The sequence below is a fragment of the Opisthocomus hoazin genome, chromosome 10 (genome assembly GCF_030867145.1).
Source record: "Opisthocomus hoazin isolate bOpiHoa1 chromosome 10, bOpiHoa1.hap1, whole genome shotgun sequence".
Classification (NCBI taxonomy): Eukaryota; Metazoa; Chordata; class Aves; order Opisthocomiformes; family Opisthocomidae; genus Opisthocomus; species Opisthocomus hoazin.
The window spans coordinates 9786688-9799048 of NC_134423.1; the positions used below are offsets into that span (position 1 = coordinate 9786688).

A 12361-nucleotide genomic window follows, 5' to 3' on the forward strand; every position below is an offset into this window, starting at 1 on the left:
TGTTATTGTTTGATAACACCATAGTGATTAAACTAGCTGCTAGAGGTGATAATATCTCTTTAGTAATGAACACGACAACAGTCGCTGATTCATAGAGCACGTGTACTGCTGAGCACTTGCGGGCTGCGAAGCAAACCCCGCGTGGCCTCCATGCCAGGTACCAGGGCAGACTCTCCCCGTTCCTCCGCCGAGGCCCAGCACGGGTGAGGGCCGCAGACGCTAACGCTGCAGTGCTGCTCGCTGTGTGTAAGCCACCCCAGGCCGTTATCGCAACCGCAGGCCATTGCGCTCACCCAGCAGGGCACTGACGTGAGCGTAGCCGTGCCGGACTGTGCCACGGTGCACTTGCAAGCCAGTTCTGCGTCCGAGGGTCGGCGTGTTGGAGCAGGATCACTCTCGAGGGCGTGTTGCGGCTCCGTGATCTGGCGACAGGTGGGTGCATTCACTGAGGGTCGCACCTCAGATGAGCCCGGATCCGGGCATTTCAGCCGCCCGGCTACCGCACAGCTGCACCGGCAGAGGCCCCGCTCGTTACGGACCCTCCCCGCCAGGGACTCCCGTCGGCACGGCTGCTCCCTGCCCCGCTCCGCCCCCGGCGCAGCGGCCATTTCCCCGCGGCAGCAGCTCGAGGGGCGTGAGGGCCCTTGGGGGCGCGAGGACAGCCCCCAGCCCCGCGCGCTGCCCGGGCGAGGCTCAGCGCGTGTCGCGAGCCCCGGCCTGTCGCCGCAGGGAGACCGGCGCGAGGCGGTAGCGTGAGGTGCGACGCCGCACGCGCGCGCCGCCTCAGGGGCTGGCCGGGCACCTCGCGCCCCCTCAGCAGCGCTCGCCCGGGGGCGCGGGGGTCGCCTGGCCGCTCCGTCTTCCTCCCCGCGGCAGGAACGCCGGGCTCCCCCGGCCGCCTTCTTCTTCCTCCTCGCTGAGGAGCCGCCGTCTCCCCGGCGACCGCGGTCCTGGACGGGCAGAGCGGGAGCGGCGCTACCCCATCGCCTCGGTGAGGGCCGCGGGCGGCGGAGGCATCGCTCCCTCACGCCCAGGTAAGGAGGGGGGGGGCCCTACGTCCCCGGCCTGCGTAGCCAGCTGAGGCGCGGGTCTCGTCCCGCCGGTCTCTGGGCGGGCCGGCGCCCCGGGCTGCCGGCGGCGGAGGGGGCCGTGCCGGGCGGAGGGCGGTGGAGCGGTCTCGGAGTGATGACGCGCTTCCTGCCCTCCCGGGCGGGGGTCTGCGCCTGGAGTCCGCAGCGGCGGGGGCTGCGGAGCCGGCGGGAGCGGGGGGAAGGAAGGCAGCGAGCGAGCGGCGGGGCTTAGGCGCTTTACGATGCTGCAGTAACGCCTTTCCCGGTAGGAGCCCGCGGGGACCCCCGTGCCCCGCTGCTGCACGTTGCGTGGAGCGTCTGGTCTGTGCCGAGCCGGGAGGACCCCGCGCAGAGCTGAGCGGCAGGGGCGCGGAGCTTCTCCGCTGCCGCTGGGTTCCGCGCGTAGGCACTGCCTTGCCCCGGGCAGGCGGGCGGGAGGCAGGCAGGCGGTCGCCGGTCCCGCAGCGGGAGCCGCGCTGCGTCTGGCATAGTCTCCCCCGCCCAACAAGTTGCCGGTTCCAGGGAGGGCAGCAAGAGCCCGGCCCGATCGGGGCTTCACCGCCGGGCAGGCTCAGCCCCGGGAAGCGGGGAGCAGCCCCAGCTCACCTTCCTTTCGCCAGGAGCCGGGCCGGGGTAGGAGAGGAGCCGCGGTCCTTTGGGATCCCCGCCCTATGCCGCGTAGGGCTGGGGCGGCCGGCTCCTCCCGGCCCCTCGCAGGGGGGGAGCTGGGGGAGCTCCGCGTGGCCGCGGCGGGGGGGCGACCGAGCCCGAGGGACGGAGCTGTTCGCCGTCGGGCGCAGCCGGCGGCCGCGGTGGAGAAAAAAACATTTTCGCGACACGTTGCGAAGCGGCGACCTCCCAAGGACGGTTGTGTTGCGCGGGTGTCTGTATCCATCTGTCCGCGTGCATGTCCACTTCTTCCCGGCAGACCGGTGGGGCGGCTCGGGCTGGCAGCGGGTCGCGGGCCGGTCCCGCAGAGGCGGGAAGGGCGCGCCCGCCTCCGCGCCGCGCAGACGAGGAGGGGTGGGCGGGTGAGCCGCGCTGCTCCGCGGCCCCCCCTTCCCCGGGCCGGCCTGGGAGCGTGCGAGCGGCCAGCGGCTCTGGGCTACCCGCCGCGGTGCAGCCGGGCTTCGTGCCAAAGCGCAAACCCTCCCTTGGAGCGCGGCGGTGTGTGCTTGCGGAGGGCCTGTCCGTGTTGTGGGCTGGGGTCCCCCTGCGTGTCCTGGCGCCTCTCTTGCTTCCATGCTGCTTGCGCGGGTGGCGGTGAGGTGCGGGGCACGGTCTTGTCCTGGGGTGACTAGAGGGCCCCAATACAGCAGCGCTGCGTGGGAGCACCTGTCTGGGAACGGGGGCCTCCGCTGTCTTTGTGCTCACCTTCTGTAGCGCTTTTGTTCTGCTGACCAGCCGCTTGGGTTTATTTAGGCTCTACTTTTTGTGTGTTAAAGCGCTGCTGCAGTGTCTAGTTAGAAAGATCATGAGGGCGTTCGTTGATTGAAAAAAAATCCTGTTGGATTAAACAGTTGCCCAGTTTCCCCCAAATATTTTGAAAGCTTGTTTTGCTGACCTGTGTTTTAGAGCTGAGTTTGAGCCATAGTAAGTTTCAAACCAGAAAGCCAGTTCTGAGTTTGAAAGTATGTTATTTGATGGTGTCAGGAGTCCTGCATCACGAAGAGAGGCCAATAGCTATGGAAAAATGTCCGTATGATTAAAAAGCAAAAAAGCAACATGTTTCTAAGATTGCTCTTGCTTATGGGAAACATCACTTGCTCGTATGTGCATGGCAGCATGTTGCAAGTATGAGTGCAAGCTGCCAGTGTTAGTTATAAATACCTTACGAATGGTAGCATGTGAAAAGCTTTCATATCTGTTCGAGATAATGGTCGGCCATTCTTCCAACAGTACAGCTGCTAGCGAAGTTAACTGTGAGTTAAGTTGGCTGAACTACCTCTTCTGCTTTGATTTTCGAAACATGAATTTTTCAAGGCAGTGCCTTGAGATTGAGGGTTACCACACAGCTGGGGGTTGGGGGGTGTGGAATCTCTTGCCTCTGGGAAGTGCGTTTCATGTGAGTTTCATAATGTCTCATTTAACTCACTGGTCACTGCGGAACTAAAGGGTTGAGTGGAATTTTTATCTTGCTTATCTGTTGGTGGAAAAATGGTTGAGCTTAAGTAAGATAAGAATATCTGCTTAACTGTGACAAACTTGGGCAATATTTAAGTTCTGAAACTCAGTATAAAACTTGATAAAGACTATAGCAATTTGATGTTGGATTCATTTTACGATTCAAATTATAGCAGTTTACTCTGAATAATTGTCCTGTGTGTTCTGAGAGTAACATCTGTTGCATGATATCATGTAATGGAATGTAGTACAGCCTAATTTAAGTTGATTTGAAATGTTGCCATTGCACTGTAGTAGTGCCTGAGAGGGCAAGAGGTTTTTTGGTGTATGCATGATGGATAGATTGGTTAGGAGAAAGAGGAACTTGTATTTGAACTGCAAAGGATTAAGTAGTTTTACTCTGAGCTTGGTTTGTTGTACAGTTTTACTTGGGACTTCTTTCATCATTTGCCAGCTGATCTAATCACTGAATTCTACTTACATTAGAAAATGCATCTATAGTTATATTTATAACTGATTAGTACAAAGCAGTACTACAGTCTTTTATTTTGGAGAGGGAGAAGTGGGCTTGAAAGAACTATCTGGCTGTGACATAGTTTGAACTGCATAATCTTCATGATGACTTAAAGTTTTTGCTGTGAAAACCTTCTCTTATTTGGTGTTGGTTCTATAAAGATTTGACTCAGCACAGCGAGGGTGTTCTGAAGCAATGATATTTGAATCGTGTCACCTTATATGCTTACCTATATAGTATATCTATTAAATCGGTGCAAATGCAAGGTCTAGGCAGCTTCCAAAAATGCCAGTACTTAATTAGTCACCACAGCTAGACAGTGCAGACATCCACCTCTGTTCTGTCTTGTGGCATTGTAGTGTCAGATAGCTGTTGAATATTGGTGTTATAGGCTCATGAAATGTGGGCAATTCCATTTGCTGAAGCCTCGTTCCAATCCATAATTTTAGCATTAAAGTACTGAGAACACCGTTTGAAGTAATGCTCAGCTCCTAATCCTATCTGAACCTCAGAGATATCAATAAGCTGCCAAATGTGTAGGCATCCTGATTTTTTTGAGATATGCAGCTTTTCTTGCCAAGAGGTTCTTATCCAGATGCTGCCTTTGCATCAGACCATAATTAGGACAGAAGTGTGAATGTGTTTAGACACAGCTGTATGCAGCTTTCAAAAATTCTTCTTTTTTTTTTTTTCCCCTTGCTCTTGAATCTTTAAAAGCTTTGGCAAGTCTGCTTATGCATGTTTCAGCAAACAATAGAATGCTGATGCAAATTGAGAACAGCAAACAAAATGGTTGGGTGTTGTTGCGAATGGGGAAAGGCTGTCTTAATAGGCGGTATTTTGCGTATTAGGTTTCATTTGTTTACTTTTGGATTTTAGTGTGTCAGTTGGACAAATGTTACTAGTACATAGCTGGAAATTGTACTTTCAGGTAGTCTTGTCTGTTGGTACCTGAAGGGGAATGTAGATTTTTTGTTTCTGTGGTTCTGGTTTTGACCATACGTGGTTGTAAGAGTATAAATTAAATTGAACTGAAGAACTTTTGAGGGCTGGGGGAGGTGCAAATGATAAAGCAGAGGTTTTTTTGAGTAGCCTGGCTTGCAAGTTCCAGAGGCTATGTTAAGCAGAATAATCTAGGCTTCTGCAACTCTGTAGATTGTTATGATCATGGGTGTCATGTTGTGTCTTAAGCTTTTTTATGCCTTATTTTTATTGTTGTGATTAAAAAACCTGTTCCTTCTTAAAAGTAATGTCCAGTTGCCTTGAAGGTACTTAGGTGCAGAAGTGCTAGGCTGATCTACAGGATGCTGAAATCCAGGGTCTGATCAATGTTTAGAGAATTGCGGGCTTTTATCTCTGGGTGCAGTAAAGACATGCCTTTGGAGTGAGATTGATACGCTTTGGGATGGGAAGGTGGCAAGGAGCCTGTGGTTAGTTTTGATGCCAGACTCGTAACTGTGAACAGTGATTTTTCTAGGTTTATGTCCCTGCTAGTGCTGCTGAAACCCCATATCACGGTAGTGTCAGAGAACCATTTATTTCCCTGGGTGTGTTGTGTGCACACATGCTTATCTTGGAATTGAGTTTGAATTAGCCTTTGTACTTGAAGCAATTGTGATAACATTTTGATATTTTCCACTTCCAGTTGCAAGCTGGGATTCCATCCCCAGAGATTCATCCCCTCAATTCTGAAAGCCTCTGCACCTTTTTACCCAAGCATCTTCACAAAGCTAGCAAAAGCACTACCCTCACAAGGTGAGGGTGACCATACAACAATAAATCTTGTCTTAAAATATCTTTGCAGTACTACAGTGCTGACTCCTTACTTGCAGTCCCTTTAATTGGCAGCAATCAGTTGAATTTCTGCCAAGATGGGTCAGGCTGGCATTTGAAACTACCTTCCTTGCATTCTCAGTAGGTAGCTCATCTTGCTGTGTTTGGGCAGCAGGAAGAAAGAGTGAACTGAAGTGAGTTGTAAATTAACCTTGTGTCTTTCTATGTGGCAGCTTTTATAAGGTCAAGATTACTTATTTCCATGAAAAAGTGACATGTAACCCAGGAATAAGCAGGAGGCTCTCGCTCTTCTCAATCACAGCAAATAACAATCGAGATGCTAAAGAATCGCTGGTACTACATGGGCTACTTAGTGTTTCAAGTTGAATAACAGTTTTCATTTGTCATCTGTGGTAGAGAGATTTGTTACTATAGTATATCAAAGCGTTTAGTGTTTAGCTGAAGTGCCTGGCATAGTGGTGTGAGAACCTCTTAAATGATAGGATTGTCTTCAGCTTAAAGGCCTTCGGAGTTGTTTAATGCTTTTCTTATTACATGTTCTTGATGATTTTCATATAATCTCTCTTACCTTTCTTGGGAGTTGACACCTGTAGTAAGGTAACTAACCCTTTGTTTCAGCTACCTCAAGTCTAGCTTATACTGTGGTTTGTTTACAGTGGTGGTATGTACTGGTGGGCAAGCTGTGATTTTTCTGGAATGTGTGATTTAATGTTCAGGTATAGTTGACATAAATATGTGAGCATAAATATGTGAGCGTAAAGTAATTTCAAAAACTTACTGATAGTAAAAGTTGGACTTGAATTTGTAAAGGTGGAAACATTAATTAGCTTTAAAGGCGTTTATGGCAAGTATCTCTTACCTTTGTTCAGTTTAAATGTGCCAAATGCTCCGTAGCAAGAAACAGCAAGGTGGCACTTGGCAGAGAGAATGGAAGCAGCAAAGGCAGGTTATGCATATATGGCAGAAATGATAATCCCTGTTGAAGAAGAGACCTGTGGTGTTCTAATGGGAGAGACTGTGGCAGGAATGTGGCGGTGGTGTAGGACTGAAGCACATAATGCTTAGACACAATGAATATGTTGAAATACCAGGACAGAGTCGAAATTTAGCAATGGGGCTACAAATGAATAGATGAGATCAGGAAGCTGAACTTGAATGCTGCAGTTCCCTGTAGCCTGCAAGTTTTGCAGTTCTTTGTAATTTTCCCATTCTTGACTAAAAATAATTTCTTAGATTAATTTCTGTTGCAGTATAAGGAAATGTCTTCTGTTGGCAAAGAGGTATATAAACAACCTGGGGAAAGGATCAAGTGGGAGCCACTGCACAGCCGGAATGCAGGCTCAAGCAGTGGCATGTCTTCTGGGTCAAGGTATCACAAAAGACACTGTTACAGGGAGGAAGAGATAAATGTGCAAGTTCAGTTTAAAAAAGCAAAGGCTGTGGGAAATGAGATCACTCTGATGTTTAAAATGCTTTTTGGAAATGTTATGTCCAGCAGCTGAGGATGTACAGACCCCAAGTGAGAACCCAGGATCTCATAGTATGTACCAACCCTGAAAAAAATTTGTTTGTTTTTGATTTAAAAAAAAAAAAAAAAATCAGTGGCTGCATTTGCAACTGTAAGATCCAGATCAGCCTGATGTAGCTGGATTGCCCGTTCAGCTGCACTGTGATACTAACCAGACTTAAAAGTAACTGAGAAGAGAAGCGTAACTGAATGTACAGAAGACTGAAACCTGTGAAGAAAGGGTGGTTAACTAAACTTTGCCTGTCGAGACTGGACAGACCAGACTATGGGTTAAGTACAGAACAAACCTAGACACGGGGAGAAGGGGGGGTTGCAGTGGGTCTGATGAGCCCTGTCTGAGGCCTTTGTAAGTAGAGGATGTGGATATGTAAGGGGTCAGTTCAAATGGGTTCGCAGGTGCTGTATTGGGTGAGTGATGCTCTGTATTCCCTCTGTCCTTAGAGAGCCAAGAAAGTAAAGGCCAGGCTAAACAAAATGAACTTTTTCCAGGAGCAGGAAGATACTCTGTTAGTGGTGCTGCCTGTATCCATTGCACTAGCTGTGGGTAGTTGGAGGACCTAAGATACCTTCAGTATTTCTCCTATCTTTTTGTACACTGCCTGTTGTTTTGTTCAAATTATCCACCTCATTCCAGAATGTATAGGTACTTACGGGGAGATACTAAACCACTGCTGTGTGGCTGTTCCTGAAAGAAAATGGTCCAGTCTTGAAAAATCCCTATGTAGTGGTCACAGCAAACCATCTAGCATCAACACAAAGCCTTCTAGTACCATGCAAAATAATCGTTTGAAGCCTCATGATCTTGAGGAAGAGAACAGTTATGCTCTGTAGGTGACCATCTAGTGGCACAGTACAGTTAGAAAGCCCAAGTATGCAAATTTCTTGGTAGTATTTTTGAGGGGGGAGGAGAAAGTGTCACTTTTGCTATCCTAAGAACTTTTTTGCTGTTGCCTCGTTTGCAGTACAGGCCAATCCATCCCAGCACTTGATGGTTGCCTGAGCTTTAAGGCAAATACTTTAGGCTGAAAACTAAAAATTAAAAACAAAATACTGTGTTCCATGTGAATCTTATTACAAACAGCAATGGCTTTAATTTCTCTGGAATAGTATTACCAGCCTACCCGGTCATTTAAGGCAGTGGTTTTCAAAGAGTTTTTGATCTTGCACCCTTATCAGTAAAACATCTGTGAGCATGCACCCCCAAAATATGTGTATTTTTTAATAAATTATACACACATACTGCTGTGCTAGTATTATATACATTATAAAATGTATACAAAAACCAGAAATTAAGAAAGGATGAGTAACACTGTTTAAAAAATTTGTTTTATTTCTTAACAAAATCTTTTTTGCTCTAATTTAAAAAAAATCAAGTGAGAGCTGTGTGACTGAATATGCTTCACTGTTTTTTAAAAAACTTGGTTTAGCACTTTGATACAACTATTCAAAAGTCTGGTTCTAAGTTCAGTTTATTTCAGTACTTGGTTTTGATGGCTGTCATAGCTGAAAAAGATACCTCACAAAGATACATAGATCCTAATGGAAGAAGTGCATTGGTGGTTGTGCTTACTAAATCACGATACTCATTTTCCTCTCCAATACACTAATCATGAAAAAATTTTTCTTGGAATTCATCTATTAAATTTCCATCTTCCCTGATGTCAATCAGTTGCTCTTCCAAACTAACAGGAAGGTGTTGCATTCTTCTGTTTCTAACAAATGCATTCAAAACCCCCTGAAACTCTTCTTTTGGAAGATTTTTAAACAGCTTAGGAAATTCTCTTTCCAAATCTTTTAAGTCTACAGATCTGAGAGGTGGTTATGGGTGACACATCACTTTCAGCAACAAAATCACCTGACAGTGGAAACATTTCCAAACATTTGTTTTCAAAATAATCTTTGTAGATTCTTTGGAAAAAGAATTACTTTCTCGCTCACTGTTAAAACATCAGCTTCACTGTGAAGCGATATCTTAAGTACTTTTTTTTTTTTAAATATGTTCTAGGTAGCATACTACTGACAGCCGTTTGTCATCACAGAAAAGATCAGCAAGTTTTGAACAGTTCTTTGTTGAAAAAAAAAATGCATAATGTAGCTTTAAGTTTGATAACTCTTTTAAGCACTTTGTCATAAGATAATCAGCAGACCTTGTAGTGGGAATATGATTTTCATGGTCACTCCCAATCTTATTACAAGGTATTGTAAAGGTTCTACTATTAAAAGATCTTGTTTTTATAAAATTAGCCATATCAATTACATTCTGTAGCACTTTGTGCACTTCTGGCTCCAACTTTACTGCAATAGCTTGCCTATGGATGGCGCAGTGAAAGAATTTCACATGTCGTTCTGTCTGTGATGCTTTACACTACAGTCCTTTTTTTTTATTTATTCCAGTTAAAGCAGCCACTCCATCAGTGATCGCACTTGTAGAGTTTTTCCATAAAACATTGTTGCTATTATTAAAGAAATAATTTACTGTTGAGAATATGTGGCGTCTTCTCTAGTACATCTTTCCTGTAGTGACTCGCAAAAAAGTAGTTCGCATTGGAACAATCTAGCATATGCCATAAGCTGACACGTGTTAGAAACATCTGTACTTGCAGCCAACAGTATAGCAAACCTCCCACACTGCACAATTTGTTCTAATACTTGTTTCTTCAAATCTTTGGCTGTTTTCTCTGTGTTTTCCAGCAGTACTTGTTGACAAAGGAATGCAGTATTGTTTTCCGTGTTTTATTTCAGCCATTTTTTACTGCAACAGGAAGACCAAGTGCTTCCCTGGTGGTATGTGGCTTTGTCTCTTTTGCTATTAAGTAAGAAACCTTAAAAGAAGCTTTTGAAGATTTATAATTAATTTCAGTGATTTTCTTTTTTTTTTTTTTTTTTAGTGAATTACTATATTGAGTATTGCATGACTTGAAACCAGTGTTGAAGAATTTGTAGGTATTTGTCCTCATGTTCTGGGTGCTTAGTTTTTAAATGTCTTGCTAATCATGATGGCTTCATGCTGTCATTAGTTAATATCTCAAGGCACAATGTACAATTAGGGGGAGGTTTGTTAATGATAGCAGATGTAAATCTGTATTTCAAGTAGTCATCTTCATAATTTCAAATTTTTTTGGCCAATTCTTTGTCAGATCTGATTAGACTGTTGATTTTACCTCATGGTGTGCCTGACAAGGAGCGTGTACTGGGGGCAGGAGATCGATTGATGCACATGGATTTTGAAGCAAAAGCAAAATCTGTCATCGTGTCTGTGGGTCTGACATAACATAACACTTCAGACTCTTCAGGTTCAGAGATGATTTCGGTGAGATTGCAGCTGTAGAGGGCCCTAGACCGTGTGTGCATTTCCCTAGTTAGAATTCTTTGTCTTCACTTGCCTCTCATTCTTGTACTTCAAAATATGGTATTTAGTTATGTGACCCACGAGTGTTGTGACAGCATGCAAATTTTTATGAGCATGCTGTTGTGAATTGTGGCCTTAGATCATGCCAGTTAAGCTTTTAGAAATAAGCGTTCCTAAAAGATTGTAGTTTTGGTTGATCTGGGTTCTTTCTGTCTGGGACTTCTGAGAAGGGACAGCAATTCTTATTCAGTTTTTTTAGTAGCCACAATGTAGTTCTCATCTTGCCTGAGGCTTTGGCATCTTCCCTGAAAGATAAATTTGAAGTACCTGCTAAACATCTACTATCAGGCACTGGTACTGTCTTGGTACCCACCCAATAAGTGTATCTTCATGTGCAGCTCGGCTTTCTGTAGCTGTCATGTGAGTTTAAGGAATGAACTATAACTTTAGCTGCTGAAGAAGATGCAAAAGCAAGGTGGGATTGCAGATAACAGTCCTCTGGGTAAAAAGGGAAGATAAAGCAGGCAGTTACTTTTTGAAAGTTGTTTACAAGGCCCTTCTTAAAACCAAAGGAAAAAATGTAGAAAGACGACAGAAAATAAAAGAATAAAAAAGTGAAATGAGAAAAGCGTCTTTTTTTTAAAACCATAGTTAAAGCTTTGTAAAGACTGAAGATTTGCAGTAGTGTGCTATTGACTAATTGTTTTTTTCTGGACTGTATACTTATTTCAAATTTCTTGCTTCAGGTGTACCTTTCTTTAAACCAAAATTGCATTATTACCTGTTGAAAGTCTTTGTATTACCATGATCAGATACGGAAAGTAGCCATCTCTTCATAGAAATAGATTTTCCAGAACAGTTGTGAGGATTTGGTGCTGACACTTATTTCTGATGTGTTTAATAGAATATTTTTTTTCTTATTGAGGAAAGGCTGAGGGAGCTGGGCTTGTTCAGCCTGAAGAAGAGAAGGCTACGAGGGGACCTTATAAATGCTTATAAATATCTGCAGGGTGGGTGTCAGGAGGATGGGGCCAAACTTTTCAGTGGTGCCCAGCGACAGGACAAGGGGCAACGGGCACAAACTGACGCATAGGAAGTTTCGTCTGAAGATGAGGAAGAACTTCTTCCCTCTGAGGGTGACGGAGCACTGGAACAGGCTGCCCAGGGAGGTTGTGGAGTCTCCTTCTCTGGAGATATTCAAGACCCACCTGGAGAAGGTCCTCTACAGCCTACTGTAGGTGACCCTGCTTTGGCAGGAGGGTTGGACTAGATGACCCACAGAGGTCCCTTCCAACCCCGAACATTCTGTGATTCTGTTCTCTAAGAAGAGTCTCCAATTTATCTTTCTTCTATTTGGAACATTTTCCTTTACATTTATTCTAAGTGACCTAACTCTCCCATGACACATAACAAATGAATTGGGATGCTGGAGACTTGTGCAAGTGAGATTTGTCTTCCTTTTGGGCCTCTTGTGTTTAATAGAAGTCAGTTGTTTTCTTTCTTCTTGGTCAATCTATAGATGTTTGAAATACTTCTGATTGTTGGGAATTTCCCATTTGAAATTTAAGCGATTCATACTTAAGATATCTCCAAGTAGCTTAGAAATAGAAAACCTTTCTTCTGACAACATTCAGGGGATATTCAACTAAGCAATAGCAAAATGCTTCTTTAGAAGTAATAAGCTAATGAAAACCTAGTATGTGTGTAATCAAGCTTGCCTAAGGAGTATGACTGTCTTGTTGGTAGTGAGTGGAATCAGTCTTTTGATAGTGTTGGTTGACAATCTTGTATTTCGATCAGTGTGAGTCTGTCTGTGACCATGAGCTAGTGAAACGACTGCACCCATCATAGAGGAGTTGCAGCAAGTAGAACAGAGGCTAGCCTTTGCTTCTGTTTAGCATTTCTTATTGTTTAGAGTTATGGAATGCTTGCACAATACCGGCTTGTTCTCCAGAATGCAGCTGATGCAAAATGGGGCCAAA

General features: G+C 45.5%; 1 protein-coding gene across 6 annotated transcripts in view; it reads left to right on the plus strand.

Moving 5' to 3' along the window:
* The first annotated feature begins 407 nt into the window (after positions 1–407).
* The window catches only part of TLN2 (talin 2), a 207361-nt gene continuing 195407 nt past the window's right edge, over positions 408–12361 (plus strand). For 2 of the 6 annotated variants that reach the window (XM_075431462.1, XM_075431467.1), the window contains exon 1: positions 777–1034. The gene's annotated coding sequence lies outside the window, so the exon portion shown is untranslated. Of the gene's footprint in view, positions 433–776; positions 1035–1230; positions 1336–1914; positions 1938–12361 lie in introns of those variants that run through there. The other 4 variants (XM_075431464.1, XM_075431463.1, XM_075431466.1 and 1 more) reach the window with 4 other exon arrangements.